Here is an 8,045-nt window from a genome sequence, read left to right as displayed (position 1 = left end):
TGACATTTATTGTGAGAACACCCAAGTTACCATGCCAAAAATTTTGAAATTCTATTTGGATATTTTGATCTGAAACACTTAGCTTACCACCCAAAGTAACATTAAATAGAACTCCAATGTGAGAGAAGAGAATTATCCATGTATAGGACCAGAGAGTTCATACCCTGGAAACTTGAAACAGAATATGAATGGTTTAAATCACCAGCCATTTGATGTGCTGTTGTAGGGAATATACACAAGAACATCAGCAAAATTTCTGTGATAGTTAATGTATTGTTCATGATCAATGTGAAAGGCAGCCAGGAATGAGGAATAATTCAAGAGGAAGAGATAAGTCTTGACATTGATATTAGCTTCCTGGTAAACTAAGATGATTTTTTTCTTTTTAGTTTATTATTTTTTATGGATTAGTTTTGTCCTCAATGAATACAGTCAAGTTGGTACTATTGTTAGACTTGTCCATGTCCTATCCCTTCCCTCTTTCCCCTCCTTGTTGAGGTATATGGGTCATGCATTGTGGAGTTAGCCCACAGTTATGGGTAAGAGAAATGTCTCTGCATATCATGACCAAACATGTGGCTCTGACATTCTGTCTGCCCCCTCTTCTGCAAAATTTCCCTGAGCCATGTTGGGTTCATTTTGGGTCTGCTTCAGTGATGGGGTGTTGGGAGCCTCTATTTATGGATATCTAGTTTGATAGGAGTTGATTGATCTGTGTCAATCTCCTTCACTCTTGTGCTGGTACCTGGTTCACCAAGAAAACAGCACCCTTGATTGTTTCACCAATTATTCGTAGTTTCAGCTGGGGCCCTTTTGAGGTATGATGGGGTAGCTCTCTCCTTAGTGTCTGTGTCTATCTGAAAAAAGAGAAGCAGATTCTCCAACAGAGAGTAAAGTTAGCAGCAGACTGGTGGGATAAATCCCTTATTTTTTGTAGAGAATTTAATAGGTGTAGGCCCTCTTGGAGCCCATGACTCGTGGTAGCTTGATTATGGAGAGCAGCCTCATGTTTGGATATGGTTGCAACTTGTTTCTCAGCTCCAGCTATGGGTCACGTTCCACTGAGTGGATCAGTTATCCAAATCAACAGAAGTTGGTTTCCCACCATGGCCATGCACCACTATTGGACTTGTGTGAGCATCACAACAGGTTACTTGCTAAGTAGGTTATACCATGAGTTGCTTGGACAGATACTGGTCATTTTCCCCTAGTCACTCACATAGTACCTTCTGGCACTAGACATGCTGACTGTCTGGGAACTGACTCTCTTCCAGCTTCCAGCCATGTCATTCCATTTTACATGTCAACTGCATATGGTGCCTTCAGCAGTAGGGTCTTACTACTAACCTTTGGTGGGTCATCAAGTACTCTGACAGAAATCTGTCTTTATTTTAGGAAACACTATAGGCCTCTCTGATCAAAAGCTCATTGTGGATGATAGCCACCTGCTGGTACTGGGAGTTATGGGTTAGTGCCCACTAAGAGAAGGAAGAAAAAGATAACTAATAGAAACGAGTTAGAGAGAAGAGAGAGGGAGAGAGAAGATGTAGAAGATTAAGATCATTCTTCATCATACCCTTTCCAGTGCCTTGTGATTCAGGCGTTCCCTCTAAGGGCCTGGTGAAGGTTCAACCATATGGTCTGCCTTTTAGGATGAAGAATTTTATGGTACCATTTCCATTTGGGTCTTGATTTGTGTCCCCCACTTCTTCCCTCTTCCCACCTTCCTCCCCACCCATCTTATTTAGATTGTACAACCACTTTTGAAAGTAATATGGAGACTCCTGAAAAAAGCTGACTATAGAGATACCAACAGACCCAGTTGTTCCCTTACTGGGCATGTACCCTAAAACCTTTAAACCTTAGTCCAGAGAGCTTTGTCAACCATGTTTATAGCAGCTCAATTCATAATAGCTAAGAGCTGTAATCAACCCAGATGTCCATCACTAGAAGAATGGATAACTAAGATGTGGTATATCTACACAATGGAATTCTACACAGCAGTAAGAAAAAAAATGACACTATGAAATCTGAAGAAAAATGGTTGAAACTAGAACAGATCATTTTCAGTGAACTTACTCAATAACAGAAAGATAATTGCCACATAGTCTCACTTATGTACAGCATCTAACCTGAATCTACCCAAGATGCTGACATACCCAGCAAACAGATGATTATTTGTGGGTCCCTGGACCCTGCAGGTCTGGCCACTGTGGTCCCACAAAGGCATTCAGGCAACCATGGAGAGCAGGGTCTTGAGACTGGCCATGTGTGCATGATGGAAGAACGACTTCCGGGAGACAGTCTTAGTGAATAGCTCAGTTTGTTGTCAGGGAAATGGGTTTATAAGCATCTGATGGCAGGAAAAAGGATGCTAAGGGGATTAGATGTACATGGTTGCTTGCTAATGCATAATCAGCATATGGGGACATATATTCCAGCGTGTAAGCAATGGCAGGGAGAATGTCAGTTGATCTAGTAGTGGGAAGAAGCACGGCATGGTGATGGGCTGTGTGAAGGCTGTCAGTGGAACAATCAAGACTGGGGAACAAAAAGTGGAGAGGTAACATTTATGTATGAGGTGGTTATCCTTTTGCACCCAAGGAGAGCAGGTCTCCTGACACAAGTGGTCCTGGTTATGGAGATATTGAGAAGACATTCAGCTCTGGTGGGCTTGGAGCTGGACAGGCAGAGAGGAACACCTTGACCAACATAAACGAGGGTGAGGTCTGTCCTTTACATAGCCAGGGATTCAGTGTACATGATGGAAAAACAGTTCTTTGAACTGAGCAAGAGATAAGAAAAACTTTCCTGTCCTTTTTGTCTTCAGGGGTCCAGCCCCATAACTCTATTCCCCTTTGTTTCCCCCTCTCATGAGAAGACACTTAACTGTTGTTAGGGGACAAGGGACACAAAGATGTCAGATCATTGACTACTTCCCATTGAATGGGACATGAAGTTGTGACAGTTAGTGAGTCTATCCCAGAGAAGGGAACTATTCTAACGGACCCCAGAAATACATTGATGGAGGGTAGTCTTGGAAGAGAACATTGGGGAGAAAGAATGAAGTAAGGAGTTTATGAGAAGTAACCACACAGTAAACTAGTCCTTGTGGTTGAGGGAATCCATGTAGATGGAGTTGGATTATTTCAGGCTTCCAGAACTGTTCATTGATTGGCACAGTAGTGTTTAACATGGCCTGAATCTGTTTCCTTATGGCATGTAAAATAGATGAGAAACCTTTAACCTTGATAATATAGAGCCATTGGGTGTCACTAAAGGCTGTACAAATATATTTTTGGTCTGAGAACTTATATATTCTTAGATTTGAAATAACCCTTTTGAAATCTATAGTTGTTTTTCTTTATTATAGAATTAGAAACTATAAGAGATGGAAAGTTCCTGGTGTACTACTTAGTAGGCCACTCATATATTTAAGGTTGTTGTGTTTTTTTTTTTTTTATCTCTGGGTTATACATTTCTCTCTGAGTGTTTAAGACCAAGAAGAAGCCAAAATTTTAATTAAGGATTAATTTTGAAGGTCATTAATAGCTCTCCAAAGGAGATGTTAGTGACACAGAATATTCATTTTTGATTATTTGAGTTTTTTGGACAATGATTTTTATTTAATTAGGTAAATATGAAAATGCCTTACATTATTGCAGGCTGAAACTTACAACTTTTAGTGTAAATTAAGTATAGTATATTCATTTGTAATGGGCCAGATAGGAGATCATTTTATCTTTATGGTGACATGTCTCTGTGGCTGCTGTGACACTCCACTACTAGAATGTGTAAACAGACCTAGGTGATACATAATGGATGGATGTGACACTTTTTAAACAAATCACTAGTGGGCACAGTATGGATTTCAATAGTAATCACATCTATGAATTATTTGAATTTCAGAACTTTTCACATATAAATACTGAGAATCCTATAATACTTATTGGAGGGTTCAATTCAATAACCTGTTATTTAGTTTGTGAATAACTAAAATTAGAACATAAATCCTTTCCAAATACCACAAAAACATGAAAATATTGAGTAATTGGAAATATGTAACATCTATACAAATTTTGAAATACAATATTGCAAAATATGTATATTATTTAACTATTAATATTGTATTTTTTCAAAATACAGATGTTTTTTCCTGAATTTGTTTTTAACCTAGAAATAAATAAACAATTCATTCTCATTTGCATAATTATGTGAAATAAAATTCACAATTAGTAGAAACCATATAAGCCAATTTTAGTTTATGAACTATGCAAAGACAATGATCCACAGTTCTCAGTTCTGCATTTAATGAAATTAAGAATTCAGAGAATAATATATATGTAAAATGAAAGTACCCTCTGGGAAATGGATTTTTGCATTATTTTCCTATTAGCCAGTCTACATAAAGGGTTACAGAAATCAGCCTATTTTGTTTAAAAAATAGTGTCTGGTGAGTAAAGTAACTATTCAATAATTGCTATAGGCTGAAAGTCTTGTCTCAAGGATATGATCCTAATGGGGGTTTGTACATTTAAGTGGGGTGTTCTGCTCTCAGTACAAAATGATATTTAACTATGTTCTTGTATGGCATACAGGCACAAAAACTGCTCCTGTTCCTCTATACTATGTGACAGCACATTCGTCCTTAAATTCCACTAAGGTCGTGCTGCTGACTCAGCATAGAAACACTGGCAACATGTCAGCATAGATGAATGTGCTGAAACTGTGAAACAAAAAACTCCTTGCTTTCTTTAATTGATTAGAGAAGGTTCCATATGCTTCTGAATGAATGGGCATTGTGCCACATTTGGATAGGATGTTCTGTAAATGTTTATATCTTACATATTTATAAAGCATTGGACAGTTATAGGTAAGAAATAAAAATGAAGCATTACCATTTAATTTAGGTATGCAGCCAATATCAACATCTATAGCATAAATTGTTTTGGGAGTCTATGCCATGTCACTGATTCTCAACTTATTGGGAGTTGCCTCATTCCTGCAGAGAATGTTTCTAAACCGTTTTCATTTATAAATTTTTAAGCAGAGAGGCACAGCAAGGATAGAGAAGAAAGTGAGAGAATTGGTGCACCAGGCCCTCTTGCACTTCAAACAAACCCCAGATAATTGTCCCTATTTGTGTATCTGGCTTTACATGGTTACAGGATAATCAAAATAGTGTTGTTAGGGTTTGTAGGCAAGCAAATTAAACAGTGAGCCATATCATGAGCCCAGAACATTTTAAAATTAATAATGTATTGCATCCAGAAGCCACTTTATTCACTCAAGTCATGGCCCTTAATACAAATACTTTATAAAATTCATATTTCAAATCGGTCTACGAAGTGGTAGGTTTCCAAATGGCTTGCTTATATATCTTTAGCTTTGAACATTTTCCACTCTATTATATAAAGAAATGAAGCTGGCACTGAGTTCAGTGCTACTTGCACAGATTTGGAGTCTATTTTTAGTTAATCTGTGTTTGGGGAGAGAGTTATTAGTCCAGTTGCTTTCTTTGAGGGTTTCCAAGTTGTCACAGCATAATTTAGTGAAAATGCTTTTCTTCTTCAAAATGTGTTTTGGCATATGATTAAATATTGAAAATTTTAAATTTAGCTTTTCAAAAAAGAAACAACTGGGACTTCCAGTCAAGATGATGTCCACCTAATTGTGCCACACCTCCCAGGGAAGGAAAGGCAGGACATTAAGGGCTTATTGTGGGGACCAGACTTTAATAGACCTCCAATGGGAGGGTACGGGGGGGGGGGAAGGGTAATGGGCTTATCCCCATGCTCTCAGGTAGCCCACCATTCCCCCAATACTCTCAAGCCACTGTCCTAGGCATAATCCCAGCTGCAGGTTCCTCCTGCACTAACCACAGGCATGGGGACCCAAGTGCATGTGAATGTAGTCTCGCGTGCTGCAGCACATGTCAATGCCAATCCTCTTCTCACCACCTACCACCCCCATACCCAGACCCTAGCCAGCAGGCCAGCATAGCTCCACCTGTGCATCCAGGCTCTGGAACACCATCCCCACTCCCTGACACCCCGTATCCCACGCACACATCCAAGACAGCAAGCCAGTGTAGCTCCACCTAGGCCTCCAGGATAGTGAATGCCATCCCAATCACCTGTGCACCTCAACTCACAGCGACCCCTACAGGCAGGATTAGCTCCACCCATGCCTCTGGGCTTGGGAATGCCAGCTCACTTGCCAGCACCCCTCATCTTCCTGTCCACTTTAGCCCACTTGACCATGCAGTCCCATACCCCAAATCACAGAACAACAAGCTCCTACATCAGGTCATCAAGCCTGCGCCTCCAGGGCTCCTTCTGTCTGAGCAGGCAGGCCCAATTGCCACAAGAAGCCTAGTGGAAGCAAACGTGAAAAGGAGTAATCACTGAAGACACTTCAAGGGTAGACTATAGTTTCCTTTAAAATTAAATAAAACTCCTACAATGTGATTGGCTGACCACAGCAAAAAAAAAAAAAAAAAAAAAAAAAAAAAGAATAACGTATAAAATCCAATCAGATCAAGTAAATCCAATAAGATCATCAAGTCCCACAATGGATGACTCTAATCAAAACATAGAAGAGACATTAAGATCAGAACCCCAAAATGAAGATATAAGCTATGCAACCCTGACCAAGAAAATAGCAGAACTTGCACAAAAGCAACAATGGGCCAATAATCATATGATTGTTGTTCTCCCTAGACTAGACCTAATAGCTAAGAACCTGGAAGGGACTCAAAGACAGTTAAATGATCTGAAGGAAAGTGAAAAATAAAAAAGGATCTCAGTAATGAGCTGGCTAAGCTCAATGAATAAATAAAGAAATGCAAGGATGAATTCCAAGAAGCATTAAGAAAATCAAAAAATGATGTGAAAAGGCAATTCAACAGGGGGATGTAAACTATACATTTAAAAGGTAGTAGAAAATGCAAACCAAATTGTACAAGCCCAAAATTCTATAGAAGTTCTCAAGAATAGTCAGCCATGTGAAGGCAGAACTTGAAGACAAAACAGAAGAAATAGTTTGTGAGTCCAAAAATTTCAATAAGTTCAAAAATTTATGTGATGAGAACATGAAGGAACTGTGGGATACCCTTAACCATCCCAACATTTGTATAAATGGGGATACCAGAAGAGGAAGGAATTCAGACCAAACACATGGTAAACTTATTCAACAGAATTATCAAAGACAACTTTACCACTCTCTCAAAAGAAAGGCCCATCAAGTTACAAGAAGCTAACAGAACTCCAAACAGAATGGACCAAAGCAAAATTTCTCCAAGACATATTGTCATTAAGACTCTAAACTTCAATACCAAAGAGAAAGTCTGAAAATCTCAACCAACTCCTGGAAACTGAACAACACACGAACAATGAATGGGTAGTGGACAAAATAAAAAAAATGAAATTGTGAAATTTCTAAAAATGAATGACTATGAGAACACATCTTGCCAAAACCTATGGGACACAATGAAGGCTGTCCTCACTAAATGCGTCCATAACAAAGACAGAGAGACCCCAAATCAATAACCTAACCATCCACCTAAAGGTACTGGAAAAGCAAGAAGAATCCTACCCAAAGTGCTCCAGATGGAAAGATATAATTAAGGTCAGAGCAGAAATTAATGAATAAGAAACAAAGAAAACAATTAAAATTGATGAAACAAAGAGCTTGTTCTTTGAAAAAAATAAGCAGGATTGATAAACCCCTGGACAATTTGATCAAATGAGTAAAAGAAATGCTTCAAATTAACAAAATTAAAAATGAAAAAGGAGAGTTCAAACAGACATCAGTGAAATTGGGAGAATAATGAGGACTTACTTCAAAAACCTCTATGCCATAAAACTGGATCATATGGAGGAAACGGATGAATGCCTAGACAAATACCACCTACTAAAGCTAAACTCAGAAGAGACTAATCTCCTAAACAAACTTATCACAGCCTTCAAGATTGAAAAAAAAATCAAAAACTTCCCTCCAAAGAACAACCCAGGACCAGAGGGCTTCTCAGCTGAATTTTATCA

Source organism: Jaculus jaculus, unplaced genomic scaffold (genome assembly GCF_020740685.1).
Source record: "Jaculus jaculus isolate mJacJac1 unplaced genomic scaffold, mJacJac1.mat.Y.cur mat_scaffold_59_1_489403_arrow_ctg1, whole genome shotgun sequence".
NCBI lineage: Eukaryota > Metazoa > Chordata > Mammalia > Rodentia > Dipodidae > Jaculus > Jaculus jaculus.
Note: the sequence above shows the minus strand (reverse complement) of the source record.